The following is a 24,909-nucleotide window of genomic DNA, read 5'->3' on the forward strand; positions in this document are numbered from 1 at the left end:
ATCTTTGGTTTTACTTCTTTTGCCCTTGACCACGCTTCTCGATCAAGTCTGATTTAAAATGTCTCAAAATATGTTCATGGCTTTGAGAGTATTTACACAACATAATTTTTGATTAGGTGTCAAGTCTGAACAGATGTGCACTTAACACCTACGTGCACTTAACACATACATACGCGCACACACACCATAATTTAAGTGAGCTTTAATAATTTTAAATTCACATTTAATAATCAAAAATAATGTTCTAAAATTACCCATCACCGTCATTCAATTCATAACTAAATAATTGTAAGAATAAATTATGCCATAAACATATATACCTGCGAGAAATACAAATGTTAAATTGAGTGGAAAATTATATTGAGAAAAATAATAACAAATCAGATGACTTCTCTAATATTAATGTGCATTGAAAAGTTACAACCGATTAAATGGAGAGAAATTAGGTCGCATCATAAAGTTTATTGTAAATCAATGGGGTTATATGGTGCGTATGATTTATGTGTTAATTATACGTTAACAGTTTTTAATTAATAATAATGCTGTGCAATAGAACACATAAAATAATTATAAACAACATCAATAGATTATCAATGTATGACAAACAAGTTAAAAAGCTGTAAGTTCGGCCGGGCCGAACTTTTAATACCCTCCACCATTTGGTACAAATTTGGCAATTCCAAAAAAAAATCAGTGAAAAATTCTGTTAAAACATTAAAAATACCGGAAGCATATACGACGACGTGGACCTGCATAGGCAACTTTTGTCATAAGTTATTACAATATTTAAATGCGAAACTTGAAGAAAAATCTGTTTATGATGTAGCTAAAATCATCAAAATACCGAATAAAGGGGGTACCGTTATATGGGGGCTATACGAAGACGTGGACCTGCACAGACAATTTTCTGGCTGAACTATTAATTACGAACTTCACATGCGAAATTTAAAAAAATTCCGGTAAATAATGTCGCTAAAATCATCAAAATACCGAATATCGGGGGGTACGGTATGTTAGGGCTATACAAAGACGTGGACATACATGACCCATTTTCCGTTTTATGCTACAGTATCTACTACGAATTTCAAATACTAAATTTGAAACGATTCCGGCGAATAATGTCGCTAAAATCATCAAAATACCGAATATCGGGAGGTACCGTTATATGGAGGCTATATGATAACTTGGACCTACATGGCCCATTTACAAACTTAACCTTCCTACTGGAAAAATATACATGTTTGCAAAATTTTAGCCTTCTATCTCCATTTGTTCGAAAGATAGCGTGATTACAACACACAGACAGACAGACAGATGGACATGGCTAAATCATCTTAGAATTTTGATCAAGAATATATATACATTGTTGGGTCTGACATGAGTATTTCGAGGAGTTACAAACGGAATGACAAACTTAATATACCCTCCATAGTATGGTGGAGGGAGAGACACGTCTATTGGCTTTTTGAAAGCTTATATGGCAAAGTAACCAAGAGACAGGAATGTTGTTCTTCATTCTTCGACAGTTTTTTCAAATTTTCAATTTTTTGTCTTTTCCTAACCATTTTCCGAGTTGTGGAATGAAAGCAAATATAACTATTGTTTAGGATCAAAAGACGAAATATTCTAATAACATTTCACCATAAAACTCAGAATAAATAATATTTTTTTATTTTTTTTTTTCGAAATATGATTGAAAACTCTCTTTAAAATGGATCGCAAGTTGAAAAAATTCTGCAAAATTACTTATCATTAAGGTCTACTATAGGCAACAAAAGTCTGAATCATACCTAAACGCCAGAAATTTAAAAAAATGCATTTTAGGGTTACATTTGAAATATATTCGATTTTATAAATATCTCTTATACATCATTTTAGAACAATGATTTTAAAAACAAAAATATTCCTCATCAAATTTCCCTATAGCCACCAAAGAATATAAATCTCTATTTGCATTACATATCAGGAAAATGCTTGCTTCAATGTTGACAAAAGAAAAATGGGAAATATTTCCCAATCTTTTCCTTTCCTTTTCTTTTTATACCCTCCACCATACTATGGAGGGTATATTAATTTTGTCATTCCGTTTGTAACTCCTCGAAATACTCATGTCAGACCCAACAAAGTATATATATTCTTGATGACCGTAAAATTCTAAGACGTTTTAGCCATATCCGTCTGTTTGCCTGTGTGTCTGTCTGTCCGTCTGTCTGTTGTAATCACGCTATCTTTCGAACAAATTGAGATAGAAGGCAGGTTAAGTTCGTAGGCAGGTTAAGTTCGTAAATGGGCCATGTAGGTCCAAGATATCATATAGCCCCATATAACGGTACTCCTGATATTCGGTATTTTGATGATTTTAGATTTTTCTTCAAGTTTCGCATTTAAATATTGTAATAACTTATGACAAAAATCGCCTATGCTGGTCCACGTCGTCGTATAAGCATTCGGAATTTTTAAGATTTTAACAGAATTTTGAACGGATTTTTTTTTTTTTTTTGGAAATTGCCAAATTTATACCGAATGGTGGAGGGTATTAAAGGTTCGGCCCGGCCGAACTTACAGCTTTTTTACATGTCTTTCCGAAACATAGGTTTTCCCTGCCTTACCCCCTGGTAAACATTACCTTCGTTATCCAATAATAAATAAACGTTTTTTATAAAATTAACAATAATAGATAGAAGAGATGAAAAAATTGCAACCAAATTCAGACAGCTGTCATTTAAAAGCCCTTCGTCCGACAGCTGTTAAAATTATCCCAGTGACAGCTCATTATATTGTTCACAAGCGTACAAAAGCATTTTGGTGAGAATTTTCAAAGAAAAATTTATTCGTGATGGAATTCAAGCGTGATAGTGTGATTTCTTTATATTTGACTGGAAACCACAAGTGGCCATCGTTAGAGCACACTAGCTTTTAAAAGTCAATAAATCTTTTGTGACTCGTATCATCGCTCGTTATTGTTAAACTGGTAGCGTAGCCCGACATAAATGACGTATAGGGAAGAAACCAGCAACATCAGCAGAAATGGTTCGATAAGTAAAGAAGCTACTTAATCGAAACCCGCTTTGCAGTGGTCGAAAAATGGCATTCGGCAAATATTGAAAAATGAGCTCGGGGTAAAGCCATTGAAATTCCAAAAAGTGCAAGAACTTACACAACAACCGAAGGGTTACTTCACTTGACCGAAAGTGGAGAACTGCCGAATTTGGTTTTCTCCGGTGAGAAAACATTCGTTGTCAAGCAGTTTGTAAACAACAAAATGATGGTGTTTACTTGCCGAAGAGGTCAGCTGAAAATATGCTCCTTCGGTTGGCCACCAAAACTCAAGCGCTGGCCATGGTGATGGTGTGGGCCGCCATAACAGCCGATGGTCGCTCTCCGCTCGTATTAATCGACCGTGGCATCAGAATATATGCCGAATATTATCGCGAAAATATTCTGGAGGGTGTATTAAAGCCTTGGGCACGCAAATATTTTGGCCGCAGACCTTGGACATTCCAACAGGTTCCTCGCTTCATTTCCAGCGCACAATGGCCACCAAAATTTCCGTATACCAATTCGTTGGACTATTGTGTCTGGAGTTTTTTGGAAAGTAAGGTTGTCACTAAAAAATACAAAAGTATTGATTACCTCAAGCAAGCGTTTCGCCGGGAATGGGCCAAAACACCGCTGAAAAACATTCGGGTAGCGAGTGTCGGTTTCATTGGCCGGTCGAAGGCCATAATCCGTGCCAAAAGCAAGCAATTGAAACAAATCTAAACTGAATCTAAAATTTAATGCTATTTCCGACATTTTTGGCTTTCATTCAATTAAATTTAAAAATGTAAAAATTGTGGCTTTTGACTTTGTTGCAGTTTTTTATCTCACTTTATACCATGGTTTCCTGAACAAACATGCCAACACGGTTCTATTTTAGGTTTTTGTTAATTTCTGTATTTGTATGAATATGTGATAATTTTTAGAAAATATTAAAATGTACCTGAGGTACCAGGCACATGTATACGAGGTACCTCATAATTCATCTAATACCTATAAAAATATTGGCATAAAATTCGAACATTTTATCCAATTTTATGTGAAGTTTATTCATACCAGGTTTCTGGTTGAGAGAAATATTTGGATAAGGCAAGTTGTAACGAATCGCTTACGTGTTTGGCAACTTATGACAGATAAAAGTATTAAAATTGAGACTTTTGATTTTAAAATTTTGATCCCTCTGTGAGGGAGGTACCTTAAGAGATAATCCGATCTCTACCATCTTTATAACAGAACTTGTGTTGATGGAAATATTGAGATATACCAAGTCGGAATGTGATCGGATTTTAATTTCCCGTTTTATAAGCTTCATCACGTTTTATGTAAGTAATGCATCATTTTGCATTTTTAAATAAAAAGGGCATTTCCGATTTTGAGTAGAAAAATTCCATGCGAGGCCCATCAAAGTTACCACTGCCAAACTTGTGTAGAAAGCTCTTTTTTATATTCGTTTATTGCATTTGACCATTATTGTGTTCCTTTCATTTGTTTCTATTAACTACTATTAATACGAAGCCCAATTGTTCCAGCTCTTTTGTGTCCGAAATGTAGCAATTTATTTGTTGCCATACTCTTATTAACAATCATAAAATAGACTTTAGTAGTAATGAACTCAAATTGCTTTTCCACACAATAATATAATCCCCATACATTTAACTAAAATGTAGATGGCAGGCTGGCTGAATGGCGGGTTGTTTGGTTCGTTGGCTGTTTGGTCGGGGCCGTTCCTGGCCTGGACTGGCAAACAAAATGCCGCCAGGGAAATATTTCAATTTTCAATGAATAGCAATTTTTGTTGTTGTTGTTGTTGTTGTTGTTTTTATTGTTGCTGGCTTAGTGGCGGCACGGTGCCACACATGTTGCAAACAAATGAAACGAATAAAAATCTTAATAAAATGTTTATTAGAATATGCTATTCGGCAATGGTGTTGTTTGTGTGTATGTTTTTATTCGGGAGGGCATGCAAATACAAACATATAAATAATATAGGAGCAAAAAAATACAGCAACTGGAATATAAAAGGCAAATGAACTTGGTGGGCAAGCACGCACACATACTCATGTGTGTGTAGCACCATTTTCAGCCAGAGCCCCAACCAGACCCCCAAAAAGCAGCAATAAAGATTATGCGAATGGTATTAATAAACGTGTGTAAGTTGCTGCTGTTTCGGTTGGGAGAATACAATTTGAAAGTACCAAAAAGTTCCCGCCATCATGGTCCCCGCTCGCCTTAAGCTTGTCTGTCCACCAACAGCAAATATCTCATTTGTTTTCATATTCATGCGATTTCAGCAGCGCATGAATATGTAAATTTCGATTTTGTAGTCGCTACCGGCCTTTTTTTTGCTTGCGGTTGGCAAATGTTACTACTATTGCTACAGACTTGGTCCGTGTAATACCAAACAGCGTCAAACACACACACACACACAAGTATGGGGTGCAGTAGCCCCCTCGTTATGAAATTGGACATTTACGCACCAAAGCTAAGTGAAAGAAATCCAGCTTTTCGCTTCGCTGTTTTTTTTCTGTCACCAGCAATGTGATACTTCAAGCATTGAGGCATCCATTTATGGAAAAATATGTGTGTACATATGTGCTGGACATATAAGATGACTTGCACCAACACATGTGTGCACATATACATATATGGCCAACAATCTCATCCAGCGATGGCTATAACAGCGAGCATACGATGTCATGATATTTAAATTTATATTATTAATATTAAACACAATAAAAAACAACAACACCATTTCCAAGGATAAAAATGCGATTGGTGGTGATGGTGGAGTTCTTTGGCAAGCGGCTTAACCCAAGAGATGTCAATTCACAAAATAACTCAAAAAATCCGGGCCTCAGTTCCCTCTGAGGTTTTTTTTTTCAACAGAAAAATATTTGAAGGCCTCATTTCATTCTGAGGTTTTTTTCCACAGAAAAATATCTGAAGGCCTCATTTCATTCTGAAGTATTTTTTTCATAGAAAAAAAATCTGGAGGCTCGTTTTCAAGGATAAAAATGCGATTGGTAGTGATGGTGGAGTTCTTTGGCAAGCGGCTTAACCCAAGAGATGTCAATTCAAAAAATAACTCAAAAAATCCGGGTCTCAGTTCCCTCTGAGGTTTTTTTTTTCTACAGAAAAAAAATCTGGAGGCCTCAGTTCACTCTGAGGCATTTTTTCCACAGAAAAATATCTGAAGGCCTCATTTCATTCTGAAGTATTTTTTTCATAGAAAAAAATCTGGAGGCTCGGTTCACCCTCTCATTTTTTCCATATGCGTCGCTTCACTCTGAGCATTTATTTTTTTGCTGCAGAAAAAAGTCTGGGGCCTCAGTTCACTCTGAGGCATGTTTTACCACAGACTTCAACACCAAATCGGATAAAACATATGTATGGGAGCTATAGCTATATCTGAACCGATTTTCACCAAAATTAATGTACTTGCTTCTAGACTGAATTCGGTCGGATATTACAAAATTCAGGTAATTTGGACTAATATTGGCTATTTGGTGTACTATTAAGCAGAAATCGCTTGAGGATATATATGAACCGGTTGAGGATATCTATGAACCGATTTCGACACAATTAGACACACTTATTTCATAGCTGTGTCTGATATCTGGTACCAAATTTCATTGTTGTGGAATACATATTACGCCTGTGTACATATATATGGAAGCTATAGCTACATATATAGGAGCTATAGCTACATATATCTGAACCGATTTATACCAAATTTAAAGTACTAACTTATAGGATGAGTTTCGTAGTAATAGCCAAAATTGAGTCCATTTGGGCTGATATTAACTATTTGGTGCACAATAAACCCGATATAGGAAAAATATATTTATGGGAGCTATATGCTAATCTGAATCGATCTCGATACAATTTGACAGAGGTCAAAGCTGTATCTGATGTCCGGTACTATCTGAGCTGTATCTGATGTCCGGTACTAAATACCATTTTTCTGGAGTGCATATTAGACATGTGAGTGACCCCAAATCGTATGAAACATATATATGGGCTATATCTGAACCGATTTTCACCAAATTTATTGCACTTGCTTCTAGACTGAATTCGGTGGGATGTACCAAAATACAGATCATTTGGACTTATATTTGCCATTTGGTGCACAATTAACCCGAAATCGGTTGAGAATATATGGGAGCTAATACTGTTTGCAAAATTTCAGCTCAATCGGATAATAAATGCGACCTGCATTTTGTTCACACGAATACATGGACGGACGGAAGGACGGACTGACATGCATAAAGCGACTCCGAAAGTGATTCTATAAAGATCATTAAAGTAACTGTGGTGTAGGGTATAAAAATCGGGATGCCTCAGTTCAGTCTGAAGCATTTTTCCATAGAATAATATAAGGAGGCCTTAGCTAATTCTGGGAAATTATTAAGAATTCTATTGAAAAAATCTGGAGGACTCAGTTCACTCTGATGCATTTTTTTCCACAGAAAAGAATTCTGGAGCACTGAGTTCACTCTGAGGCATTTTTTTCCACAAAAAAAATTCTGGAGCCCTTAGTTCACTCTGAGGCATTTTTTATCTATAGAAAAAAATCTTACAACACTCTGAGGCATTTTTATACCCTACACCACAAGGTGGTCAGGATATTATGTCTTTGTGCATTTGTTTGTAACAGGCAAAAGGAAACGAGATAGACCCATAGTTCCTTTTGGTGATCTGCATAGAATCAGATTCTGAGTCGATTTATTCATGTCCGTCCGTCCGTCCGTCAGTCTGTCCATGTATTTTTGTAAACAAAGTACACTTCGCATTTATCGTCCGATTCAGATGAAATTTTGCACGAATCATTTGATTGGCCCAAGGACGAACCCTATTGAAATTGGAGATAATCTGTAAAAATTTAGTTATAGCTCCCATTTATATCTTCGTCCGATTTGCTTTTTATTGTGCACCAAACGTGTAATATCAGTCCGAATAGTATGGAATTTTGCACGTACGATCAAATTGGACGTGAAAGTAAGTATGCTAAATTTGATCGAAATCGGTTCAGATATAACTATAGCTCCCATATATATTGTTCATCCGATTTGTTATTTTTGTCCTCCGCAGCCGTAATATGCACTGTGTAACAACAATATTTGGGGAAATATATTAAATACAGCTCAGAAATACATTTGCTAAATTTTATCGAGATCGGTTTAGATTTGGATATAGCTCCCATATATAACTTCGTCCGATTGACATTTGATTGTACACCAAACGTCTAATATTTGCCCAAATGCGATGAAATGCGACCGAATTGAGTCTAGAAGCTAGTATGTCAAATTTGGTGAAGATCGGTTCAGATATAGCTATAGCTCCCATATATACTGTTCATCCGATTTGTTGTATTTGTGACCCACAGCCGTAATATGCACTCTGTAACAACGATATTCAGGAAAATATATCAAATACAGCTCAGAAATATCTTTGCCAAATCTTATCGAGATCGGTTCCGATTTGGATATAGCTACTATACATATTTTTATCCAAGTCCGAATTTAAAAGATACAAATGCTTCGGCATATTTAGTCCTTTGAACTTTAAATTATAATTATAGTCATAGCGTGTATGATTGAATTCTTGTTATGCGCAGCTCTACCAAATTAGCAAAGTGGTATAGGGTATCATAAAGTCGGCCCCGCCCGACTCTAAGACTTTCTTTGCTGGTTTATCTATAATAAAGTTCTGGAGGCCTCACTTCACTTTGAATCATATTTAATATGTGGCCTTAGAGAAATGATGAAAAAGTTCTCTCTAGAAAAATTTCCAAAACGACATCCCTACGTTGAGTTACTTTCTCCTCCTGCAATACAGGACCTGCATGTGTGTGCAGCACTTATACTTACCCATATCCATCCATTCAGCTAGTCGTCATTCAAGCCATTCAGCCAACTGGGGAACTGTCACCGTGGCCGACATGTGATTTGGTAGCATTTCGGTGCCACATGGATTACATTCGGTAATGGGTGCGTCTGACATGTGTAAAATCATGATTTTGGCGGTTTTGTTTTACGTGTTTTTTATACGTATGTTTCGCTACTTATGTATTTCGTGTAACGTAACGTAAATAACGGCGTGGATGTGTGTTGTGCTTGTTCTCATGGGCTGCGTTTGCAGTGCAGTGCAAGTGAGTTGTTGGCGTCGTCGTGTACCACTGCCATTGGTGGTGCCCAGTCGTACCCGGCTGTTGAGCGAGCCTACTACCCAGCCATGAGATTATTTGAGATTGAAAAATGAGGTTGAAGAAATCACTTGGCATATAAAAAACAATGGTTGACATAAAAATCCGTATACAAAATATATGTGTTCGCATTTGCAGCGAGTCCTTTTTCAGAGTGGCAGGATAAAAAGTAAGAAGTAAAAAAAACGACACAAACAAAACGTATATAAATAAATAAAACAGCAAAGTCATTTAAAATTTAAGGATTCGTGCTTTCGTTTTTGCACAACATCCAATTAAATTATGCAAAAAAAGTAGTGTTTTTTTAAATAAATGTAATTCTAGGGAATTTCTTGGGGCATTACATGAAAAAGGACTTGAATTAAATTATCTTAATATTTAATTTATAAAGTGATGCGAATAAATGTTTAAATGTTGAAGAAAAAGTTCATTGGTGAATTCTGTTTTGCTTAGAAAAAAAAAAATATTTTTCGTATAGGAAAAAAGTTAATCGGTGAACACTATTTCGTATAGAAAAATTTGGCCTTCAAACGGCCAATGAAACCGTCACTGTCCGCTGCCCAAATGTTGCTCTGCGGTAGTTTGGCTGATTTCCGGCGAAGCGTGACCTTTCCAAAATACTCCAGACACAATAGGCCAACGGATTGGTATCCGGAGATTTTGGTAGCCATTGTGCGCTAGAAATGAAGCGAGGAACCTCATTTTGTAACCATTCTTGGGTGACGCGAGCTTAGTGCGATGGTGCTGAGTCTTATAGGAATGTCCAAGGTCTGCGGCCAAAATGTTTACGTGCCCAAGGCTTTAATACACCCTTCAGAATATTTTAGCGATAATATTCGCCATTTATTCTGATGCCACGGTCGATTAATATGAGCGAAAAGCACACCATCACCATGGCGGGTGCTTGAGTTCTGGTGGCCAACGGAAGGTGCACATTTTCAGCTGAGCTTTTTGACAAGTAAACACGGTAATTTTGTTTATTTACAAACTGTTGGACAACAAATATTTTCTCATCGGAGAAAACGAAATTCGGCAGTTCAGCACTTTCGGCGAAGCAAAGCAACTCTTTAGCTCTTTTGAGTTTATTTTCTTTCTCTTGCGGTGTAAGTTCTTGCACTTTTTGGAATTTCAATGGCTTTACCGCGAGCTCATTTTTCAATATTTTGCCGAATTGAATATTGCGTTATGTTCAGCCCAGGAGCCATTTTTCGGCTACTGCGACGCGGGTTTCGATCAAGTAGCTTCATTACTTTTAGAACCATTTCTGCTGATGTTGCTTTTTTCTTCCGTCCATTTCCTTGAGGTTGGGCTACGCAACCAGTATCACGGTAACGAGCGATGGTACGAGACCCAAAAAATTTATTCATGGTTAAATGTTGGAGTGCTCTAACGATAGCCAATTGTGGTTTTCCAGCCAAATATACAGAAATCACACTGTCACACTTGAATTCCATCACGAATAACTTTTTTCTGGAAAATTCTCACCAAAATGCTTTTATACGCTTGTAAACAATATAATGAGCTGTCCTTGGAATAATTTTAACAGCTGTCGGATGAGTGGCTTAGAAGCAAAAGCAGTCTGAATTTGGTAGCAGTTTTTTCATCGTACGCTGTATCTTCTACCGATTTCGAGTTAGTTGTGCACCAAATGGCCAGTATAAGTCCAAATGACCTACAGTTTGGCACATACGACCGAATTCAGTTTAGAAGCAATTTGGTGGAATTCGGTTCAGATATAGCATTGTCTCCCATATACAGGGTTGCCCATATTTGACTGACCTTTGGGCCCATTCCAATCGACGAGGCTTGTCCGCAGGCAACATTCTTTGCGTCAATTGAATTTTGTACGGGAACAAATGCAAATCAATGCGAATAATCCGTTGTAAAGTGGACCGAGCCATGCCCAACGGTGTTTTTGGGATGTTCTTGGGGACCTCTCAACACTGGCTCGTACAGCAGCGATATTCTCGGCCGATCGCCTTGGTCGACTTTTATATGGCCTCTTCGGATTAGAAAGAGCCTTACCAGTCGAAAATTTTTTCGTATAAACGCTTAATGGTGTTCTTAGAAGGCGCACTTCTCGCATAATGTTTTAAAAGCACGTTGAGTTTCCACAATTGACTTCTTCTGTTGAATGTAAATTTCAGAGGGCTCGCGTGGCGTTAATTGGTTCATGGTAAAAATCTGCTTGGGCTGGCGCTTCAAACGCGGTATGTCATTAAGCGATGTGACATCTCTGTCAAAAGTTATGGCTTTGCCAGATGGGTCCGTCGAGTATGGGCGACCTCATAAAATATCTCATACAATTTGGTTTTTAAGTTCCTCAAATTCGTAATATGCATTTGGTACCAGATATTTTACAGAACTAGGAAACACCTTTGCTAATTTTTTCGACATCGATTTGGAGCTAGCTCCCATATGTTTCCTTTATCCAATTTTAGGTTTATTGTCCAAATAATGGCTAATATCAGCCCAAATGAAGTGAATTTCGAGCCGTTCGTTTGCAATTTGTGGAACTCGGCTTCGATAAATATTTGTATAATATAATCCTTTTAGAAGTAATATCATGCACTCTATAACAATGTTATTTGGTATAAAATACAAAAATATCTCCATAACATTTAGTGAAAATTGATTGAGAATTGGATATGCCTCCCATATAGTAGTTCCCGCCTAAACCAAATTAAAACTACTCTTTAGCCAAATATTGATAGGTGGTATGATCTACTTCAAATTAATTCTTTTGTTATGGGAGCTCTGCTGCTTGACTTTTCTTTACTGTTTTTTTTCCAAAATACAAATCCCATTCGACTGCAAATTTACATCACTTTACACTTCTATCATCCACAACACCACAATGATTAATTAAGAAAGTGTTTAAACCAAGAGGAGGAGGGAGCAGGCGTAAAAAAGGAATAGCATCAAAAAATGTTTACACTTAATATGTGGCTATTGAGGTTAACAATTTTAACAATGAAATTCAACCACAATTTCCGAATGAAATACCTTTTGCAAAGTATTTGAATTGTGTTATGCAAATACTACAACCAACATGTGTGTGTGTGTGTGTGTATATCTGGCTGTGTGCGTGTGTTTGCGTTCAAGCCGATGCTGGTCACTATGACCAATTCCATAGATTTGACCTAATTTTTAGAAATTAATGAATAACCACTTTGCAAATTTCTAGGCAAAGTGGCCAAGGAAAGCACTGTGTACGAGGGGGGAGAGAGAGTTGTGGGGGGTGGAATGAGGTGAACTAACAGATTATACTTCAAATAAAATCCAATTGAAGTGGTTTTCCCCCAGCAAAAAAAAAAAAAGAAGAAATAGCTTGTACTTGAAAGTGAACACTTTTTACGCCTGACTTCAGCAAATATCTGGCACGAAGAGTTTGTGGCACGTTCCACTAAAACAAAACAAAAAACACAGCAACAAGGAGAAGAAATGTTGCACTTGCCTGGCCAACTGATTTGCCACTTAGCCTAAATGTTGTTCCTCGTGTTGTTGTTGTTGCTGTTGAACAACAAGAACCATAATAATGAAAACCAAGCCCACCAGAGAATGAAACTTTGTTTTTTTTCGTTTGGTTGTAGTTTCTCCTCCTCCTCCTAATGCAGGTCAGGATGAAAATATGAAATGACCAAAGTGGGATAAGTGAACAAATTAAAGCCAGGGTTAATGGTAAGACATTTAGAAGAATGAAAAAAAAAAATACGAAAAGGAAGCGAGGTAGAGGAGGGGGGAGAGAGAAAAGTTATAACAGATGGTCTTAATTTAACAACATTTTTCTCTTTCAAGCGAGAATATTGGCATTGTGAATTAAAGATGGAAATCGACCTTAATTTGAATCCAATAACCATTTGTAAATCCTTGTGGGTTAGGTTAATCGATAATTTAAATTCCTCCCTCACTCTCTGCTCTAATAACAACTTCCATCCTCTCTTTTTGTGAGCATTATTTGTCTCAATTAGGTTTGGGGTTTTTTTCGTCTTCCATGACATCCCATATGACGTCCTGCTAACCTATGTGTGGAGCATATATTTTTGCGGTCTCCATTTATGTTATGTTCTTTATTATTTTTTGTTGTTTTCTGTTTGCGGTTACAATCCTGTCAGGAGTGTTTTTGAGCGGTTTTGGGGAGGAAGAGTAAGATAGGGGGCAGGGGGCGTAACATTGTGACTGAATACATTGGTATGCGGTTGCTGTTATCATTTTGAATCACATTTGCTTAATACTGCTTACTCAAGCTTATCACTTTATAAACACATGCATTGTCACTCATGCTTATGATAATTTCGGCGAAAAATAACAACAGCTGGGTAACCGCAACCAACCAAAGATCATGAAGTAGATAACAAATGGGGTTATTGAAAGGGAATGGAATTAAATAAATAAATTAATAACCAGTAAAGAAAGTCCTAAAGTCGGGCGGGGCCGATTTTATGATACCCTACACCACTTTGCTAATTTAGTTGAGCTCCACTTAATAATTAAAAGTTTTAATAATAATTTAAAATTCAAAGGACTAAATATGCCGAAGCATTTGTATTTTTTAAATTCGGACTTGTATTGCCCATTTGGTGCAAAATTAATTTGAGATTAGATAAAGATATATATGGGAGGTATATCCAAATCGGAACCGATCTCCATAAAATTTTGCAAAGATATTTCTGAGCTGTATTTGATATATTTCCCTGAATATCGTTGTTACGTAGTGCATATTACGGCTTTGGGTAACAAATATAACAAATCGGATGAACAATATATATGGGAGCTATAGCTATATCTGAACCGATCTTCACAAAATTTGGCGTACTAGCTCAATTCGGTCGCATGTGCCAAATTCCATTCCATTTGGGCAAATATTAGACGTTTGGTGCAGAATCAAAGGTAAATCCGACGAAGTTATATATGGGAGCTATATCCAAATCTGAACCGATCTCGATAAAATTTAGCAAATGTATTTCTGAGCTGCATTTGATATATTTCCCCAAATATTGTTGTTACAGAGTGCATATTACGGCTGCGGAGGACAAAAATAACAAATCGGATGTACAATATATATGGGAGCTATAGCTATAACTGAACCGAGTTCTATCAAATTTGGCATACTCATTTGCAGGCCTAATTTGTTTGTATGTGCAAAATTCCATACTATTCGGGCTGATATTACACGTATGGTGAACAATAAAAGGCAAATCGGACGAAGATATATATTGGAGCTATATCTAAATTTTTACCAATTATCTCCAATTTCAATAGGGTTCGTCCTTGGGCCAAACAAATGTTGTTTGCAAAATTTCATCTCAATCGGATAAAAAATGCGACCTACAGTTTGTTCACAAGAATACATGGACAGACGGACGGACGGACAGACGGACTGACATGCATAAATCAACACAGAAAGTGATTCAATGTAGATCATCAAAAGGACCATGGGTCTATCTCGTTTCCTTTTGCCTATTACAAACAAATGCACAAAGGCATAATACCCTGACCACCTTGTGGTGTAGGGTATAAAAACCACAAAAAACAGCTAAGTTCGGCCTGGCCGAACTTTTTGGAAGAAACTTGTAAAATTTCAAAAGAATTACGGACTACCCATTAAGATTTTCAAATACGAAATTTAAAACAATTCGGGTGAATAATGTGGCTAAAAATATCAAAATAGCGAAAATCGGGAGGCACCGTTATATGGGGGCTATATGAAAACATGCCCGATTTACTTAACCTGTCTACTGGCAAAATACACATATGTGCAAAAATTTAGCCTTCTATCTCAATATGATGTTATTAAAACAGATAGAGGGACACACAGACAGACGGACATCGCTAAATAGTCTTAGAATTTTACGCTGATCCAGAAAAGAGTTGGATGCTTTCTTTGAGTGTTTTATTTTTCATAATCTTGAACCCTATGTGGGGGAGAAATCAGATGAAATGGTTTCTCGACCATCATTATAACTGATCTTGTCTTGATAGAAATATTGAGATGTACCAAGTCTGAATGAAAGCGTATCTTAATTTCGCATTTTATGAGCTTATTATAGTTTTGGTTATTAAAAATGTTACCCCTTTGTGGTGGCGGTACCAGAAGGAAGGATCTTTATAACAGATCTTGGACTGATGGAAATATTGAGATGTACCAAGTCTGACTGGAATCGGAGGGTAATTTCGTGTTTTATGAGTTTCATGGATATTAAAAATGTTGATCTTTGTAGGGGAGGTACCAGAAGGACCTTGGGTTTATAGAAGTATTGTGATGTGTGTAATTTGAAGCCAATCGGACTCTTTCACCACACGATAGAAGAACTATAATTATTTATTTTGTTCGTATCAGTCTTTTGTGTGCACGCAGGCAAGTTCGAAGATGGGCTATATCAGTCCACGATATCGTATAGCTCCCATATAACCATCCCCCCCCCTATATTCGGTATTTTTATTATTTTAGCCACATTTTCAAATGAAATTGAAATTATTTCCCATCCTTTTCTATTAATGGAACCATATTCATTACAGTTCAGTACATTTTGAACACTACTTTGGAGGTCCAAAAAAATATTTGTTCAACTTATTTGATACCCCTTTTTCACACATTCCTATCTCATATTATGCCTTTGCGCGTGTGTGTGTTTGCAAAGGACACCTACGTTAAAAGCCTAAATGAAATTACAATCAAAATACCTTAGAAAAGTAATGCTACTGTTGTAGAAAATAAGATCATGCTGCTCGTCAGGAAAACATGCTACTCTCTTGACAAACAGAGTGTGCGGTGTGGGTTGTGGTTAAATATATGACTACTCTTCTCATTGTTGTTGTTGTTGTTATTTTTGTATTTAGTAGCAAATGATGTTCCATGGATGACTGCGGCAGGGACATACCTTGATGGAATTAAATGTGGAATGTTACCGTGATTGTTTGTTACTTTCCTCTTATGGTCTAGAAGTAAATTTGATTAGTTAAGCTACTGTGGGGATAAAAAACCATAGAAGTGGTGGGATGGTTGGGTGCTCCATGCTAAATATTTTCAAAAATAAAAATTTTGCTTTGTGCACACAGTTGTCAACCTTGTTGTCATTCATCCACTTATTTGGTATTTATACCCTATACCACAAGGTGGTCAGTGTATTATGTCTTTGTGCATTTGTTTGTAACAGGCAAAAGGAAACGAGATAGACCCATAGTTCCTTTTGATGATCTGCATAGAATCACATTCTGATTCGATTTATGCATGTCCGTTCCGTCCGTCTGTCCGTGTATTTTTGTAAACAAAGTACAGTTCGCAATTATTGCCCTATCCAGATGAAATTTTGCACAAATCATTTGTTTGGGCCAAGGACGAACCCTATTAAAATTGGAGATAATCGGTAAAAATTTAGATATAGCTCCCATATATATCTTCGTCCGATTTGCCTTTTATTGTGCACCAAACGTGTTATATCAGCCCGAATAGTATGGAATTTTGCACATACAACCAAATTAGGCCTGAAAATAAGTATACCAAATTTGATCGAAATCGGTTCAGTTATAGCTATAGCTCCCATAAATATTGTTCATCCGATTTGTTATTTGTGTCCTCCGCAAGCGTAATATGCACTGTGTAATAACAAAATTTTGGGAAAATATATCAAATACAGCCCAGAAATACATTTGCCAAATTTTATCGAGATCGGTTCAGATTTGGATGTAGCTGCCATATATATCTTTGTCCGATATACTTTATATTGGGCACCAAACGTCTAATATTTGTCCAGATGGGATGAAATTTGGCACTTTCGACCGAATTTAGTCTAGAAGCTAGTGTGTCAAATTTGGTGAAAATCGATTCCGATATAGTTATAGCTCCCGTATATACTGTTCATCCGATTTGATATGTTTTTGTTACCCACAGCCGTAATATGCACTCCGTAACAACGATGTTCAGGGAAAGATATCAAATACAGCTCAGAAATATCTTTGGCAAATTTTATCGAAATCGGTTCCGATTTGGATATAGCTCCCATACATACTGTTCATCCGATTTGTCATATTTGTTACCCACAGCCGTAATATGCACTCCGTAACAACGATATTCAGGGAAATATATCAAATACAGCTCAGAAATATCTTTGCAAAATTTTATGGAGATCGGTTCCGATTTGGATATAGCTCCCATATATATCTTTATCCGATTTCAAATTAATTGTGCACCAAATGGGAAATACAAGTCCGAATTTAAGAGATACAAATGCTTCGGCATATTTAGTCCTTTGAACTTTAAATTATCATTATAATCATAGCGTGTATGATTGAATTCTTCCATAAAAACTTTTAATTGTTATTCGGAGCTCTACTAAATTAGCAAAGTGGTGTAGGGTATCATAAAGTCGGCCCCGCCCTGATTTTAAGACTTTCTTTACTGGTTTGTGATGTGAAGTTGTGCGATTTAACTCACATACTTTCACTGACATATGACATAATCATATTCCGGCCATCATTGTCTTCTCCCTCCATTTCAATGAAGAAAATATTTTTTTGGTTCCTTTGTTACCATCCCATTTAAATACAAAGAGGTTGGAATGTAACAAAATGAAATACAAAAAAAAATCCAAAACAGCTTACAGCTAAAATAACCGACTTTCAAATACCTGAAGTACTTGAAAATTCTTGAAGTTCTCATGTGGTAAACCATCCATACAATCCAACAGGAAAGAACACACACACACACGCATTCACGTCTTTATATTCACATTGGTACATGACACGTTTTGTCACTGTTGTCGCTGTCGTTGAAATTTTATTATGGAAAATAAAATTAAGAAAATGAAAAAAACAAAAACAAAATGAGAGAATGAAAAAAACATTTTTTTTTGTTTTTGCTTCTTTGCACTGTTGCAAAAAATGTTTCCACGAATTGCACGGAAGGATGTTGTTATTCTGGCCTGAGTGGCTTACATGAAAATATTTACATTGATGCGGTAATTTGTTATTTCAATTCGGGCGATACGGTGGTTTGAAGCGGTAAATAGGAATTGGCTTTTGAAGAGTATCTAGGTCTGGGTTAAATATACCCCTATAACTTTTACTCCGTCTGTTGAAATCAAGATTTTCAAGATGAAAGCTTGACAACTGATTTATCCTGAAAATCTTGATTTTGGACGAAATCCGTTTTAAAACATTCGGAAGCGATCTTGCATGTCCGTCTGCTCTTAAAAAATCAGCCTTTGTATAAAAATCAAACTTCCAAAATTTATCCAGATCTACGTGAAAATTAAATCTTTTTTTGAGACATCCTCATCAATTATTTTTATACCCTGCACCTTGAAAATGAGGGTATGTTACGTTTGTCATTTCGTTTCAAATATCCCTAAATATTCATCGTAGCCCACATAAAGTATATATATTCATCATCAGATCAGCATAAAATTCTAAGTCGACTTAACGATGTCCGTCTGTCTGTCCATTGAAATACGATACAGCCCACATTATTTGAAGTAGAGCTTCAAAATTTGGCAGAATAATTTGTACTGTGTCTAGAATGCGTGGTACGGTACCTCCAGATATTGGTTTATTTTGATGATTTCCGCCACATTTTTCCATGGATTTGTCTAAAAATTGGTATTTGTAGGTTATAATGGCTTCTAGCTCCGAAGGCGGAACATAGCGTATATAGGTTTACTTTTTAGTATAGCCCCCACACGCAAAAAAATATAAGCCTCTCTAACATATGTCCCAAACATATTTTGCAGCAAACAAATATATGTTTGCAAACATTCCCAAACATAACATATGTTTGGGTGCTGCAAACAAATTATGTTTGGGTCCAAACATAATTAATGTTTGGGTCCAAACATAATTAATGTTTGGGTCCAAACATAATTAATGTTTGGGTCCAAACATATTTTTTGTTCGGGTGCAAACATAATTTATGTTTGGGTCCAAACATAATATATATTGGGGTGCAAACATAAATTTATGATTGGGTCCATTTGTATACTTACTGCAGATATAATTCAACCATAATGCAAACTAGTTTTAAAATCAATTTTTGATATTCACATTTTATTTAACATAAAAGAAATTCATACATATTATAATATATAATATAAAATTAATTGTAATAATTAATATAATATTAATATCAGTAATAAAAAATTGTTAAAAATAATAATATTAAAATAAAAATTCTAATTATAAAAATATTAAAGAAAATAAATAATTTATAATGAAACATAGTTTTTTATTTTCTTTAATATTTTTATAATTAGAATTTTTATTTTAATATTATTATTTTTAACAATTTTTTATTACAGATATTAATATTATATTAATTATTACAATTTTTATTATGCTTAAAATTATTCTTATGTTTCTAATATTAATTTATTATGTTTTAATTTTTATAAATAATATATTGTTGTTATTGATAAAATAAAATAAACATTTGTTAATAAGTTTATAATTTATATCGTGCCAGTTTTCATAAAATTTTTATTTTATATTAATTTTTTAATTTATTATTATTAATATTATTCTTAATATTTGTTATTATTTTTATTTATTAATTTATTATTTTTCCTTTTATTACAATCACTATTTTTTCAATAAAGTAAAATACTTACAATCTGTTAGGGTCTTCTTTTAGACATTCGTCAATAAGGGCCTTCGAAATATTCACCCTATCTTTATTTTGCAGGCGTTTTTCGGCAATAAAAATTCTCCATATTTTGTTGACAGCCGGAATTGACTTGATGGACTCTATGTCAGTCTTTAAAGTTGAAATAACATTTGTTTTTGGGGTAAGATCCCCAAAACCACCTACGGATTCACACTCCGATAGAGTGCCACTAACTGTCGATGCTGATGCCACTAATCGAACGGAGTCTAAATGAAAATTAAATATATTATTTAAAAAAAGAAATATATAATTTAAAAAAAGAAAAAAATATTAACAGCCTATTTCTTTATTTTGAAACGAAATTTTTTTTGTTCCGACATAAAGAAACAGGCTGTAAATCCAGTGTACTTACCTCCAAATTGCAACTCAATATGAAAAGTAGGTGTTGACATATATTGATGAATTACTTTTTCAAACTGGTCTTCTTTAATGGTTGCACCAAACACTAAGGCTGTTATTTTTCTTGAGGCATCAATTTTTAACTCTAATTTGGCTGCTTTTATAAAGCTTTGTAGATTTAAAGGCTCCGGCGCTTCGACAAATAATTTGTCTTCCCCCAAAACAGTTGGTATCAACATTTATTACAACACTTGTGACACGACGCGAAGGCACAAAACAAATAAAAAGAATAAAAAAAGAACACAACCAGAATGCCAACATGAGACACGCGCAAATGTTACGCTCTTTTGTTCTCATCAAGCAAATCGGTGTGTATGCGAAAAACGCATGTATGTATGTATGCATGAACATTAGTAAGAAGCAACGTCTCAGCAACAAAAAAACATCCAAACAGCTCTTTGTGTGTTGTTGTTGGCATTTTTTGGTGCATGGACAATAGAAAAGAAATAAACGTCTCAGCAACAGTTTCCATCCCTCTTGCCGCGCACACACCACACATAGTTACAGCAGCGATCGGCAGTGTTTGCTTGGTGAGAGCAAAAGAGCGTAACATTGGCGCGTGTCTCAAGTTGAGACACTCATCAACGCAAAAACAGACTTCTCACCCTCCTGTCTTCTTTTAAGTCACCTATAACACCAATTCAAAAGTAATCGAGAGCTCTGTTGTTTAGCTCTTTGAAAAAAATCCTCTCCGCACCCATAAAAAAATATGTTCTAACATATAAAATATGTTGGTACCCAACAAATAAAATTGAGTTATGTTACAAAATGTTGCAAACAAATATTTGTTTGCACCGAAACAAATTATGTTTGCATCCAAAAATATATTTGTTTGCAACCAGTCCCAAACAAATATATGTTTGGATCCAAACATATTTCTAACATATATTTTTCTGCGTGCATATAACGGTACCTCCTGATATTCGGTATTTATACCCTACAACACTATGTGTTGGGGGTATTATAAGTTTGATTGGGCCAAAAATTATGTAACACCTCGAAATATTGGTTTCCCATATAGGAAAGTATATATGGATCTTCCTAGCTCGCCGAGCTGAGTCGATCTAGCTATGTATGTCCGTCCGTCCGTCTGTCCGTCTGTCCATGTTAATTTGTAATCACTCTACAGGTCGCAATTATGGTCCGATCTTCACGAAATTTAGAATGTAGGTGGAACTTGGACCAGAATAGAACCCTATTGCTTTTGGAGATGATCGCCAAATGTTTAGGGGTTGAAATGGACCAAATACTGAAAAAATGTCGGATTTTGCCATAGCTCTACAGGTCGCAATTATAGACCAATCGACGCGGCGGGGGAGAAGCCTACCAATTTGGGTGGTCATCGGATAATATTTAGCGGGTAAAATAGACCATATATTTTGTGTTGAAAAAATTCACAATTTTTCATTAAACCGCGAATATTTTAAATCCCGGCGAAATCACAAAGCCATGACAAAGTTACTTCTGATCTTTACATTGATGTTAACATCCAACAAAACGGATATATAGCAAAATATGCGCGATATATTTGTTTATCAAAGAAGATATTCTTGAAAAATCTTTTATAAATCGAGAACGGCTGAACTAATTTCGACAGTTCTCATTAATTTAGAATGGCCTCTTGGCAGGAAAGAAAAAACGTCTAAAAAAATCGCATAAAAATATCTCTCTAAAGATGAAAATATTGATTTTGTAAAATTTTCTCATATTTTTTCAATTTTGTCATATTTTTGGCATATTTTCATTTTGAATTAAACATTTGGTATATTTCTACAGCTAACAAAACTAAGTAGTTAGGATATCAGGATATCATATACAGATCGCATTTATGGCCCGATCCTTACGAAATTTTGCATGGGGATAAGATGAGGGTCAGAATAGAAGCCTACTCTTTTTGGAGATGATCGCCATAAATTTAGGAGTTGAAATGGACTGAAACCTGGTTTTCTTTTATTATTTGTCACAATATGTTGTGGAATTCTTTCGAGTATCTCGCTTGTATAAACTGTATCGTTTATTATAGTGTTGTAGGGTATTCAACGGTCGGCCCCGCTCGACTGTAGCCTTTGCTTACTTGTTTTTAACTATTTTTGTCTAATTTTTCCAGGGATTTATCAAAAAATGGGTATTTGTAGGTCATAACGGATTCTAACTTCGGTATATAGGTCCACGTTTTGGTATAGTTCCCCATATAGCGGTACTTCCCGATATTCGGTATTTTGATGATTTTCGACACATTTTTCCATTGCTTTGTCTAAAAATTGGTATTTGTAGGTCATAATGGTTTCTAGCTCCGGTGGCGGAACATTGTATGTATAGGTCCACGTTTTGGTACAATTCCCCATATAACGGTACCTCCCGATATTCGGTATTTTTTAATGATTTTTGTCTCAGGGATTTATCTAAAAAATGGTATTTGTATGACATAATGGGTTCTAGCTCCGGTGGCGGAATATGGTATATGTATGTCCACGTTTTGGTACAGTCGCCATGTAACGGTAACTCCCGATATTCGGTATTTTGATTATTTTTGCAACATTTTTCAACGGATAATGGTCATAATGGTTTCTAGCTCCTATGGCAGAATATAGCATATGTAGGTCCACGTTTTGGTACACCCGCCATGTAACGGTACCTCCAGATTTTCGGTATTTTAATGATTTTTGTCACATTTTTCCACCTATTGGTAAAAAAATTGGCATTTGTAGGTCACAACGTATTCTAGCTTCGGTGGTGAAATATTGTATGTATAGGTCCACGTTTTGGTATAGCCCCCCATATAACAGTATCTCCCGATATTCGGTATTTAGATGATTTTTGTCTCATTTTTCCAGGGATTTATCCAAAAATTGGTTTTTGTGGGTCGTAATGGGTTCTATTTTAGGTGGCGGAACATAGTTTGTGTAGGTCCACCTATTGTTTTGTATGTATAGGTCTACGTGTTTGTATAGCCCCCCATGTAGCGGTACCTCACGATAGTCGGTGTTTTGATGTTTTTTGCCACATTTTTCACGGATTTGTCTAAAAATTGGTAAATGCAGTTCATAATGGATGCTATCTTCGGTGGCAGAACATTGAATATTTAAGTCCACCTTTACCTATTGCGCATATATAACGATACCCACCGACGTTCGGTAATTTTATAATCCTAGCCACATTTTGCCACGAAATTGTTTCAAATTTGGTATTTAATCAGATTTTGTAGATGACAATCCTTGAAGTATAAAATTGCATAGGTTCCCGTATGGCCCCATATAACGACCTCACCCACTTTGTGTTTTTTTTTTTTTTTTTTTTTTGAGAAGCTTAACAGCATTTTCCAAGCGGCCTTAGTGGCATTAGTGGTTTAAAATGGAATACGTTTGAATTCAGATACTTTTATATAAAATGTTTTTTTTTTTTACCCAATGGTGGAGGGTATTAAAAGTTCCGCTAGGAAGAACTTAGTGTTTTTTTTACTTATTCAAAATACTTCCATTCCCAATGACTCGCATCTGATCCATAACTGCACCAAACCACTGTTCCTTCCTTGATCTTATTAAATCACCTTATTTGCCGAAAAAATCTACGACAGCAAACATATTTCCTATTCACGCCTACAGACATGCTGCGGAATGTGTCTGTTGCCTCCATCCGTCACTACCCTCACTCATGTCTTTCAATCATCAAAAATGCTTCATTTATTTATTAGATCCTGAAGTTATGAAAAATTTAATTTTGTTCCATTGTGTGAAAACATTTTTTTTGGTTTTTCCAAAAATCCATCCAGGACTAACACATCGGGAGATAGAGAGAACGAGAGATAAAACACATCCGCACGACTTGAGAGAGTACTTTAAACATTGGATGCTGTTCCTTATCTGCTTTGGCAAGTTTGGCAGAGCAGGGGACAAAACATAAAGATTGATGATACTTTTTTTCCTCCAACACACCAATGTTTTTTTTTTTTTTTTTCTTAACAATATTCATTAAAAAGCCAAAAAGTCTGTTTACATTGAAGGCCAACAGCAGCAGCAGCAGTAGAAGGAACAACAATGTCAGGAATACCACAGACGTTTGAAATAAGTCTACTTTTCTTCATTTCTCTCCCAAGTCACGCAACTGTTTAAGGCTGATGCTTTCTTAATTTATTATGTTGCCATTTTTTTCTCAAAAAACCTCAAAAAAAAAAAAAAAAAAAAAAAAAATAGAATGAAATTGTTAAGGCTTTTGTGCCCTCCTTCCTTTCCTCTGCCATTTTCATACTTTGTCTGGTAATGTGCTTTAATTAAGAGTGAAAATACCGCAATTTATATAAAAATAAAACGAAAATTCAGGACAGCAACAACAAAATGAGAACCATGGAAGTTTTGCGGCGCTAAAAAGGGCAAAAGGTAGCGAAACCAAAAAAAAAAATATATTCTCATATTCGCTTATCCACCACAACAAACTGTTGTTCTTTCGGTATAGGCTTCAACAGGATGATAACCAACACCGCTGGCATTCGCTTGGCTTAATCAACGTCTTTTCCCCCAAAAAAATGTGATCAGAAAAGGCAAAAAAGAAAATTTAAGGAAAATTCCCACACAAAAAGCGTGTTGCATTTGCAAAGTGTAAGGCTTAGCTAAAA

At 35.7% G+C, this 24,909-nt stretch overlaps 1 protein-coding gene and 1 long non-coding RNA gene across 6 annotated transcripts in view; one reads left to right on the plus strand and one right to left on the minus strand.

The window, feature by feature from the left end:
* The window catches only part of LOC101891802 (uncharacterized), a 475,789-nt gene that overhangs the window by 73,030 nt on the left and 377,850 nt on the right, over nucleotides 1–24,909 (plus strand). The window lies entirely within an intron of this gene.
* LOC131801198 (uncharacterized) lies at nucleotides 19,814–21,177 on the minus strand. Its single transcript, XR_009341733.1, has 2 exons — nucleotides 20,254–21,177; nucleotides 19,814–20,107 (listed from the first exon to the last, which is right to left on the minus strand). It is a non-coding gene; the product is annotated as an uncharacterized LOC131801198 (long non-coding RNA).

This window comes from Musca domestica, unplaced genomic scaffold (genome assembly GCF_030504385.1).
Source record: "Musca domestica strain aabys unplaced genomic scaffold, Musca_domestica.polishedcontigs.V.1.1 1, whole genome shotgun sequence".
NCBI classification, from domain to species: domain Eukaryota; kingdom Metazoa; phylum Arthropoda; class Insecta; order Diptera; family Muscidae; genus Musca; species Musca domestica.